Raw genomic sequence first — 11,304 nt, 5'->3', positions numbered from 1 at the left:
AAAAGATTCTGTTGAGATTATTGATCCCTAAAAAAAAAAAAGCCAACCTTTTCTTGACCTCTATTGACAAAAATGATTTCTTTCACAACTGAGAAAACTGACATAAAAGATGGACAGGATTGTATGTGGAGGACGTGGTCTGAGCAAGGTATTTCATGTCGGCCTGCTTCTCTCTCTCTCTTTGGATCCCACTTTACTCCCCCTCTTTCCACCAACTTGATGCAGGAGAACAGCACCGAGGCTCTACAAGTTCATCCATTTTTTATTTGCCGGCTAACAACCCTGGCTAGCAGCAGCCTAGACTGGGACCCATTTCTCTCCCAAAAAAGTGTTGCAAGGAGGAAGAGAGGGAGCATCGAAGAAGTCGGAGAGAGAGGAGGGATGGAGAGAGGGAGGTAAAAAGAAGGAGGACATTCGGCGTGGGAGGAGAGCGTGTATATGCAAGAATATGTGAAAACATGAAAAAAAAACAGTGAGCGCGAAAAGGAGATGGAGAGGGAAATGGAAAAGAGACAGAGTAGGTGAAGGAGAAAGAGAGAATACATTGCAACTGTGTCTGGAATTTTTAAGAACTTTTTTGCCGGCAGCAATTTTGTGTTGCTGCTGCAGCTTCTCCTCATCCCGGTATGATGTACAGGTGGCTTTCTGTGCTCAATACACACACACACAGATCATTCCCCTGCCTGGTTACCCGGCTGAACCCTCGCCCTCCTCCGTCTTCCCTATCTACTGGATCTCCATCCTCATCCATGTCCCCTTTCCGTCCCCTCTATTGGACATTCAGTGAATTCATTCAGCAGATAGAATGGATTATTTCCCTCGAGCCTTTTCTCAACTCCTGTGTCTACTTCCCTCCTTCTTGCTGGAGGGGTGTGTTGGTAGGAAGTACTTTTTAAATGATGTTTACCCTATGTGCTTGTCACAACACCGGTTTATAGCATGTCAACAGCTCATATTTACAGCACAACTGTCAATGTAGGCGATGAAAGCAAAAGCACTCAAGGCTTCTGTAATTAGTTCATGTGTGCTTAATATTATGGGTTTCAATGCGTAGGAGCTGCCAATGAAAAAAAAGACCGTTAAAGAAAGTAGATTGTTTAAATATTTGACTCAAAATGAATAGTGGCCCTTTTAATCAGCTGGTTACCACGGCGGTATGGTAAAAAACTTGGAGAAAGGGATTTAAATATTGTGTGAAAATAGGGGAAAGTAAGTTTTTGTTATGTGAGCAAACTATAGTGAGATGAAGTTCCCTTCGCAACTCTGGCATGGAAAGGAAATCCAGATCCGTAACTTGTCTTCAGTGTTTGCTGCAAGGTTTGCTCACAGTATTTAAATTCTAATTATGAAGAAATAAACATATAGAAATGACGCCTTCTTTATTTCACTACTATTTGACTTAGGCATTATGGAATAGAGTAGATTAAATATTCCTACGTGACAACACGGCTTTCCTCACATTTTCTCCTTTCTGCTAAGAATTCCCAAAACACAAAATCCCCCTTGTACACTTCCTGCGAAGGCCGAGGACCAGCTGCAGATCCGATTACTGGCCACGGTGAAAAAATGGGCGTAACATTAGCCATCAGAGCTGTAGGCTTCCAGAACTATGATGTCCATATATTTTTATTGTTTGTTCAGTACTGAAATCTCATTAAAGCACATAAATCATCTGCTGCTCGACTGCAGTAAAGAAGAAGAAAAAAGAGGAAATGAGACAGGAGAAGTAGAGCTGGGATGCTTCGGGAGCGTAGGACACCTGAGGCAGTGGTTAATGGCATCTGCATGCCTTGTTACTGGTACAACATAGTGACACAGATTGGGGGGAAAGAGACTGCTTATGCATCACAGAGTGTTTTTTTATCCAATTAATGCACAGCCTTTTCTTTACACAACTTTTCAAAGTGAGTGTTTTTGTTGTCGTTACTTTTACGGAGAGATACTAAAGATGTTTTTTTGTTTGTGTCGGGGAAGCAAGTAACACATCCACAGTCTGACACCTAACACCAACACGATTGTGAAATTTGACCTGACTTTGTCAGGCTTACTCATGAATGTGCAGATTGTGCAAATTGTCACGACACAAACGACTTCCATTTGTATTTTGGGGTGTAGAAAACATAATTTAAAGATGTGGTAGTGAGGAAAAGATTGGACATCTATTTCCTTATCGTGCCTTGTCCCCCATAGTTGTTTCTAAACTGTTTTATACAAGTTGGAATCAAAACGCTTCTCTTCACAAGGACTTGTCACGACAGTTTCATTAGATAAATGCTTTAAACTCTTTGGGCCTAAAGAGACGTATGTTTAGGATTCCACGACAAAGAAGCGCAGAGGATATTAGTGTTTATGTCTCAGTCTTTTTATTAGCTGGTAAGGAAGCTCATTCGCGTGGTGTTTGTTTGGCATTTTGAAGCAACTCTCCAAATATTTGCTTCAAGTCCTGTGTGGTTTTAGTTCTGCATCCTGTGCGTCTCCACATACGGATGATGTTGCAATATTGCCCACCAGCATGCACAAACACATCTACACACACAGAACATACAAGTACACACACACACCCACACAAGCTGACCCTCTTCTTATACAAATGTACAAAGAATTTGCACTGGCCAAGTCAAAAAAACATGTTTTGCCTGCAAACATCCCCTCACATGTCAGTTAAAGTAATAAAACATTGTCTATGACAAACTTTGTTCACATCACCAGTCTTTCTCGACAGTGTGCATCCCTGCCTGCATCAATGCATGGAGCATAAAAGAAAAATAAACACTGGTTTACAGATCCAATACACATTATTATACATTAAAGTCTGCAACTTATAAACAAAGTGACTTTAAAAGAATTCAATGAACTGGATGCCCGTTAAACCCTTCCATGAAGAAGAAACTCAATGTTCCTTTTTTTTTTTTTATCTTTCGTGTTGATTATAACAAACTGCATTTTTAATAATGCTGATGAATATAACAAATGTAGGAGGAATCTAGAGAACTGCATTTTCTGTTAGGTCAATATAAGGTCGCTTAAAACACAGAAATGTCACTGAGCCGTCCATGTGGATCGTGCACCTTAATGTCTTTACATTAGTCATTTTCTCTCAGAGAATAATGAAGGGACGAGAGTTATTTATTGGTTCGGTATTTCCATCAGGGGTATGACAGCAAAGGACTTTCAAAACTAGTGAAATAAGGAATACAATGGAAGGCTGACCTCTCTTCATCTGGAGGAGTTGTTTCAATCTGCCACGGATCAGATATCTAAGACAGCAGGAAGTCTGCCAGTAAAGAAAGCAACTAAAGCTAGTTTCCTCTGTTGGTCTCCATGGGTTAAAGGTCACATTTGCATGTCAATGCGGACAGAATGCAAACTAACCAAGCAAAGATTTCATATCAGGGCCAAGGGCGAGCAAGAGAAAAGACATTTCTTGAACTTGACCTCATGACCGTCGAGCCACTCTTACCCCTTTGCTCTGTCCTGCAGGTATACAATGACTAAGCCAGCCAAAGGTCACAGTGTCGGACTATGCGTGCATGCGTGAGAGCAATTCTGCATGCGTGTTTGTCTGCATCAAGAGGGTGTTGAGAGATATGTGTGAAAACCTACATCTGGCAATCTGGTGTGAAATAACAGAGTACAATTAAGGATTATGTGAACCATCAGGTCCACCTTGTTCGGACATGCAGGTACAAATCGGATTATCCAGCAGGTAAGCAGAGCAGAGAGAGAGGAGGAGACTGGGAGAGAGAATGTAGGGGTATAATGTCATCCCACAACCCCCCATTTGACACTACAAGGGAGGCTTTAGTCAGTCTAAATAATCCATGCTGTTCCATTAAATTTGCAGACTAGCTTCCCCAGTCCTGTGTCTAAGCTGAGAGAGGGGAGAGAGGGGAGGGGTCAAGCTGGGAGAGATGAGAAAGGGAAGTGAGATAATGGGAAAAAAAAAACTCAGGCAACAGTTTTTTTAATATGGAGAAAATCCCTGTTTAACCAGTGTTCAAGCCAGAATTAGCTGTCCAGAATGGAGAAAAGAGGTTTATAAAGAGAATGAGACAAACAAGAGGAGAAAAAGAGCAAGTGTGCACACCAGGCCCTTTGAGTGACACTGATGTGCTCATGATTGTCTGCCTTGCTGCCAAATTTCTCCTCCAACCCATGAAAAATAAGCACTTTGAGTGTGTGTGTGTGTGTGTGTGTGTGTGTGTGTGTGTGTGTGTGTGTGTGTGTGTGTGTGTGTGTGTGTGTGTGTGTGTAAGCCACCAGTGTGACGGGGATTGTTGCGGTAACAGTGTTATTGACTTGTTGCTCCAGCTACATTTGCTTGGTGCTCTGGAGGCCCGATCAATAGACTCTGGGCTCTGAAGCCCTGCTAATCAGGGCCTGCAGCCATGCAGGGTGAGTCTTTTGCAAAACCTCAGAAAAAGAGAAAAGGAGGGGAAGAATAAGCGAAGAAGCAAGAATTGGGAACAGATACGAGGCAAACGAAAGAGACGAAGACAAACTTTGGGGGCCGGAGATGACTGCCTGTGCTATTTGACCAAGAATTCTCCTCCAATACATTTTATTCCTTGCACCGCTAGAGGTAAACTCATGTGGCGTTCCCTCTCCCTCCCTCTCTCAGCAGCAGTGTGGGCGTGAGGCACCATGAGAGATGCAGATTGCTGCTTCACCTCTGCTTTCCTGTGAACCCTGGTTCAAAAGTCAAGGGGCAGTTGGGCTGCTTTGGGACTTTTGGAAATGCAAAAGCCAATCCATATTTGCAGAATCCAGTTGTGAGATCTCAAGAGGAGTCCATAGGGCTTAACGTAGATATAGAAGGAGAGTTCACCTAAAGAGTGTTGACATGATTATTCCGGAGGGAATCTGAAGGAAACAGTGTGATTTTAATGACACAATGGCACGCTTAGTGTTGTAAACATCGAAAACACAAGATATTCCTTCTGACTTTATGACATTTGCGAGGCTGACGAACATACAAACATGGCACATGTGGACACAAATCATCTCCATCTGTAGCCTTATGTTCAGCACATCACAAGCCCACTATGAAATGCTATGGCAAATTCATGGGGGAACTGTCCATCAAATATTAATGACCAAGTCGAGCGAAGTGGGTTTTCTTACTGTTTTTTTCCCCCTGGTGTCTATGGTCACTGCCACTGAGAGACTTCCCACATGAAACAGACAAAGAGAAAAGGAGAGGATAGAAGGAGAAAAAAGGGCAAAGAAGGGTAAGGGAAAAGGCTAGAAGGGTGTATGGGTGTTCAATACTTTCTTTTGAGGGGCCAGAGCCTGGTTAGCTTCAGCGTCAGCAGAGTCTTGATACACAGGTCCCAAGGTGTAAACACAAACTTGTACACTGCTTATGTCATTGTTTTGGCTTTTTCTCACTTCTTTCTGTTGTGTTGTCAGCTGGCGAAGTGGGATTCTTGTGTCCAGTGACACAGACGTGAAGGCAAGGTGGTTTTCACTGACACTGGGCTTTTTCTTTGTGTGAACTTCTTCCAGACTTTCAGACAAACTCAAGGCCAATAACTCAACTGACGGATCGAATTGACGGCTGCATGTAGAAGGCAATAGGTAAAGTTCCGTGCAAAGATATTAACTTCATGAAAAGAAAATGTACAAATCTTTTCCCTGGGAATAAAAACAAATTCCTTGTGGCTAATGGCTGCAGCGACGGGTCCCTTTTAGAGGATGCAAATCAGATAACAGGGCGACAAACAATACAAAAAAGAGAAAACACAGAACAAGGATTGTAACAAACTTTCAAGAAAATGTTCAAACAGTTCTAAAAAAAAAGAAAAAAAAACACACTTTGATGGAAATATCGAAACTGCTCATCAATGGAGCCCTGTTCTCGGTCTTTGCCACAACCCTTGCAACACCCCCCTGGAATACCAACACCCACCATCACAGCAAAAGTGGAAGTGCCAGGTCAGCAGCATCCCCTCTGGCCTTGCTGACCAACAGATATTTGAATAATCGCCTTCCTTCTGTACTGTCAGGCCTGCAACCAGCGGATCCCTCGTCCTGCCTTCGTCCTCCATCTCCACTTAGACTAGGGGCTTTACGGAGCGGCGCTGCTTCGATACATTAAAACTGCTGCCCCATGATCAAACGAGCAAATACCTCCCGGGTCAGCAAAGGGCTACCCCACGTCAGTTAACAATGCAGCATTTAAACATCAGTCGTATGCAAAGCGGCTGGTACACAGGGGAGGAGATGGGCGGCAGCAGAAAGCAGAGACGCAAGGCCTGGACTGGAGAGATAATGAGCGCAGGAGCACACAGGAGAACATCAGCAGCTATTTAGCGCTATCGTGTCAGCTCCTACACAGCTTTATGATATAAGATGTGAGGCTCCATCAGCATCATAACAAGGATGAGCTAATGATTGAGCGCATTTTTATCTTGGTCAAAATGCAGACTCAATATTAATGTATAAGACGGCAAGTTGCATTCAGACATTTCCGTTTGCTCTGTAAATCAGAACTTCCACTGACTTCAGAAGTTTTCTCCAAGTGTGTAATAAATACTGATGCAAAATATAAACGTTTTCATTGTTGTTTTCATCATTGTTGCTGGGGCTGTTTTGATAAATGAACTTCTCTCATCGGATTATTTCAGGCAGACAAGAAGAATGAACAGATGATTGTAAATACTTAAGACATACTGTTGTCAGGACTGAATGTCCCAGAAGATGCAGGCTAACAAAAAAAAAACATACATACAAGCGTAGGTCAAATTTACCCATGAATTCTATACACACGCTGAGACATGTGTGTGTGGGTGTGTAGCCCATGTCTACAGTGTAGCGTACGTCTACAGAGCCACTAATGCAAAAAAAAAACTAAACTCACTGGAACAGGTTTTGTTTCTTTAAAAAAAAAAAATCTTTGACAAACAGGAGGGTGCGTCTTTTTTTAGTGTGACTAACCCTTCAATGAAGCTTAAGGGTGAAAAGGTGAAGAATAGTTTTTTTTCTGGCTTATCCCACTCTCCCTCTGCCTACTGCTTGGTTAACCAACTGACCCGCTGTCAAAGGAGCCTTTGTGAGTGCGCTTTGGCGGAAGGCCAATCAGATCCTCTGGCTTGTCTGTCTCAGAGAGGAAAATGGCGCCCCTGGTATGCCATCAGCGGCAGAAATGTGCAGACAGTCTGACTGCTGAGGCAGGCTTGGCTTGCTGTGGCCCTTCCAAGACTATGCCGGAGGAATTACCTGCTTGGCCCATGGCCAGAGGGACTCGTTCTACAAGGGCTGCTGGTTATTTATCTGTTTATTCACTTAAACCTCATGCACACGGGCACTTTAAAAAAGCAGTTCATCTCCTTCACATCCACTTCCACAGGTTCTGACAACCTTCTCCTTTGAACTACACAGGTAGTTTCATGGGGTTTGAGTTAGTAACAAACAGTTATGTGTCAAAAGGGTTCTTATTCCAAAGCAAACCTGCATGAAAACGTGTACTGGGTTAACTTACTGCCTCTTCTTCTCACTACAGTATATAATAGAAAGGTTTACCTTTACTTTACCCACACCCATATCCACTTTCCAATGCCTGCTTGACCTGATAACACTTCCTGTACATGCCTGTACTTTGGCAACAACCTTAACGACACTGCAAAATTCTGAATACTAAAAAATATATATATACACACAATGTAAGTTCATCATACACAGTATATCTAAATTACAAATATGCACATGGTTTCTGGTTGTGGTTCAAACAATTCGATGCATACAGTGAATATCCTGAAACTAAATCCAAGTTTAATAGAAGATTTTATGTAATAGACTGCAGATATAGTGTCTGGGTGAGACTGTAGGAATTCCCACATTAAATAACAAACAAAACACTACACAACAAGATTACAAGTTCTGACAAAGCCCTGGTTTACAGAGATCACAACTCGCTGCACAATCACTGTTCCTTTCCACTGTGTAAAACCAGCCAGAGACGAGTACAACTGCTCAACAAAGTGCCACTTGTGACACATCATCCGAGGAAGAAAGAGTTTAAGCTCCTGCTTCAGAAACAAACCTCTGACAGCGGGAGATGATGAAACGGAGCAGATCCAAAATTAGCCCCGCACTCCTCAGAACCTGCTAAACCTGCTGCAGCCTGGAGCACCCCCCCCCCCCCCCCATACCCTCCCTCAGAGAGAAAGGAAAGGGCCAAAGAAACTAGTTCAAATAAGGTAAAAAGGGATTGGAGGGTGATGATGGAATGCTAAAATATTGTTATATTATTTAGGATTGCAAATTCCCACTGAGCAAACCCGAGGCCCTCCGATTGTTTACCCCCTAATGTAGATGTAATGTCAGCAGTACAGTAAGTATACGCACGAACGACAAGTCCATCTCTCTTAAGAAAATCATAAACACACGCTTGATAGTACTCACAAACATTTCCTCGAGCACTGCGACATACTGAATGACCGCATTTCAAATGACACACTCAGCAGATCATAAACCTCCACGTGTTTAGACCCAAACAGCAACGCCATTCTTGGCTGCGCTCACATGTGTCTGCAAGCTGGTGGGGTGGGGTGAGGAGGTTAGTGGAGACTTGCTCATTTCACACTGCGAGGTGAGCCAGGGAGCAGTAATAGAATCTAGCCATAAAACATGGTGGAAAGGGGGGTGGGAGGATGACTATCGTATAGTACGTGTCCAACTGCCACCTCTTCTAGACTCCCTCCCTCCAAGCTTTTCTCACAGTTATCCATTATCATAACGTCTGTCTCTGTGGGAAAGTCTCACACACAAGCCTCCTTTTTTTTGCGTGGCGGCTCTCACCTCGACCAGCTTCTTGCTGACTAAGCAGATGAGAATGTTTGTGATTAAAAAAAGGAGAAAAATCAATTACATAATTATTTGTTTATCTGTGCACCATTAAATAAATATTGTGATTTATTGTTTTATATGACCATTTCTTTTAACTATTCTCCTGCTGTGACACATAATGATACATATATTTTGATCATAAACAAACACTGTATTGTCACTTTAAATCACAAGTCAACTTCCCTTGGTCAGCTGGTCAAAAGCTACTTGATAACACATCAAAACTAAACTAAAACTGAAAATGCACATATTTACAATTTCTTTTTAAACGTGGCACGATGGATCTGTTCATATTTCTCCTTCAGAAATTGGGGCCTTCTAGAATTGAACCCTTTCAGCTCTGTAGCATTATCAAAGTCTTAGGTTCTCAGAAGGGGGTCCACACCTCAAGCGGTGCCTCCGTCGACAGAAATAACCCTTATCCCCATCAGCTCCTTCATTTGGGCTAAGTGTATCAGCTCACAATGCCCACGCAAGGGGAGGCAATTTGACGGGGGTGAAAAAAGGATGAGAGTGGGAGGGAAGGAGTGAGGAAAGACAGGTGGATTTGACAAGAGAGGTAAAGAGTGAGAGTAATGGGGAAAAGTAGTTTCTAATAGCTGGACTGTTCTATCAGTGAGAGCAAATTCACATAAGCTGGGAAGTTTCACAACACACCTAAAGTAGGTAAATTAGGTAAGACTCTCAGATCTTTTTTTTCTGATGGGGTCATCAGATTGATCCAAAGGACACTTGTTTGTCAAGTGTTCCAGTGACTGTGTCATTCTGAATCTGAAGCGGATTTCACGAGTTATTCTATTCTGGTCTGCGGGCCACAGTGGTGTGTAAAATGAGAGGGAATGCAATGTTTTGGGAAATCTAATTTGAGGCCTGTGTTTGTTTTCCTGGCCTTATTTTGCAACCAGGAGGCTGGCTCCAAAGCAGCGCAACTCTCTTTAGTCTGTCTACTTTCACAACAACAATGTCCAACACTAACATCCAACGAAAACCTTATATTCAGCCGAGGCGAGGACATTTAACTGGATAGTTTCCTCTTCTGGATGTCTCCCAGTACCGCCACAGAATTAAGCAGACAGTTAATTGGGAGGTTATTCACCGTGTCGCAGGAACATATGCACACTTGCGTACATATAGACGTATTTGAAAAAAAAACACAAATATTAGCAGCCATCTTTTGGCAGCTAATTGCGACGTGCTCCCTGTGGGAGGACAGAGAGGTCCTCGGTCGATAATTAATCCTCGTTTGGAAAAGTAAATGACATTCATTAGCAGGGAATTGAGCCAAGTGCCATTATTTACATGGCAATAATCTGGAGCGTGCTGGTGGCGCTTTTTTAATGTTACAGAAATAACTCTGGGACAGGGGATGAGTACAGTTGCTTTCCTCCCTTTTTTCCCTGTCTTTGCACCCAGGAACAATTAGGCCCGGGCGAACAGATGGGGCCGCATCTGAGTGAGAAAGCTTCTCTGAACGACTCTTCATCTCCTTCTTATCTCACTCCCTCATTCACATGCACTCAGGCATGTGCAGACATGCACACACATCAGATATAAAGACAAATACACAAATACGAGCATGCGCGCACACACACACACACACACACACGAGAGCATAACAAGTACTGAGCATACTGAGCTAACTTTTAACATTAACCGTTGAAAGACGAGCCTCTTACATGAGGCTAAACAAGAACTTTGAAAATGTTGGGCACATTGAAAACACTGAGCGGTGACAGTAAAAACACACACGCTGGCCGTAGTGCAGATATTCAAAGGGAAAAAAACACTGGCTTTCACATTTGATAAAAAGCAAAGTTCTACATGGCAAATGTCAGCTCTTTTCTGTCAAGATATCTGTGTTTTTCTCACCATGTTTATTATTTATGAGTGTATATTTTGAAGTTATAATTGAGAAAACCTCCTAGTCTTTGGTTACTACTGTCGGTTCATAGACAGTGCAGGCTTTGTGCACATTTCCAGAACCTAACACAATAGATACATATATGTGTTAACGCTGCTGAAGCTGGTGTAATGACAACAATGTTACACAATGGGCCATTTGTTGCACAATCCTGAAGTTTTCCACAATGGTACTAGCCTCTGCACAATGTACTGTTAGGGATGTACATTTGAATAAAAAGCAATGAATGTCAAAACAAAGCGGACTTATTGGTAGTACTGTAGCCTTGTATTTTAAAAAGGAAAAAAACTATAATGAAAAGATTGATAGAAGAAAAAAGTGGTAATCTGCAACTCTATTTTACTACATTTGTTACATAATCAGCAATTGTGTGTATCACTTAAAATCAAATTCAAGGACATGTTGGCCTTTTATTGTAATCAATAAAACAGCTTTCAACACAAAACACACTTATTTACTGCATGTACTGTACACACCATCAGAGCATAATCATAGACTATACTTTTAACATGAACTCCAGGAAGAGTAGTTGA

General features: G+C 42.4%; 1 protein-coding gene across 2 annotated transcripts in view; it reads right to left on the bottom strand.

Moving 5' to 3' along the window:
• Nucleotides 1-11,304, bottom strand: part of vti1a (vesicle transport through interaction with t-SNAREs 1A) — a 107,710-nt gene that overhangs the window by 7,382 nt on the left and 89,024 nt on the right. The gene's annotated exons all lie outside the window — the stretch shown is intronic.

Source organism: Taurulus bubalis (assembly GCF_910589615.1).
Source record: "Taurulus bubalis genome assembly, chromosome: 2".
NCBI classification, from domain to species: Eukaryota; Metazoa; Chordata; class Actinopteri; order Perciformes; family Cottidae; genus Taurulus; species Taurulus bubalis.
The sequence above is the reverse complement of the archived record's forward strand: the minus strand, read 5'-3'. Positions and strand labels throughout refer to the sequence as shown.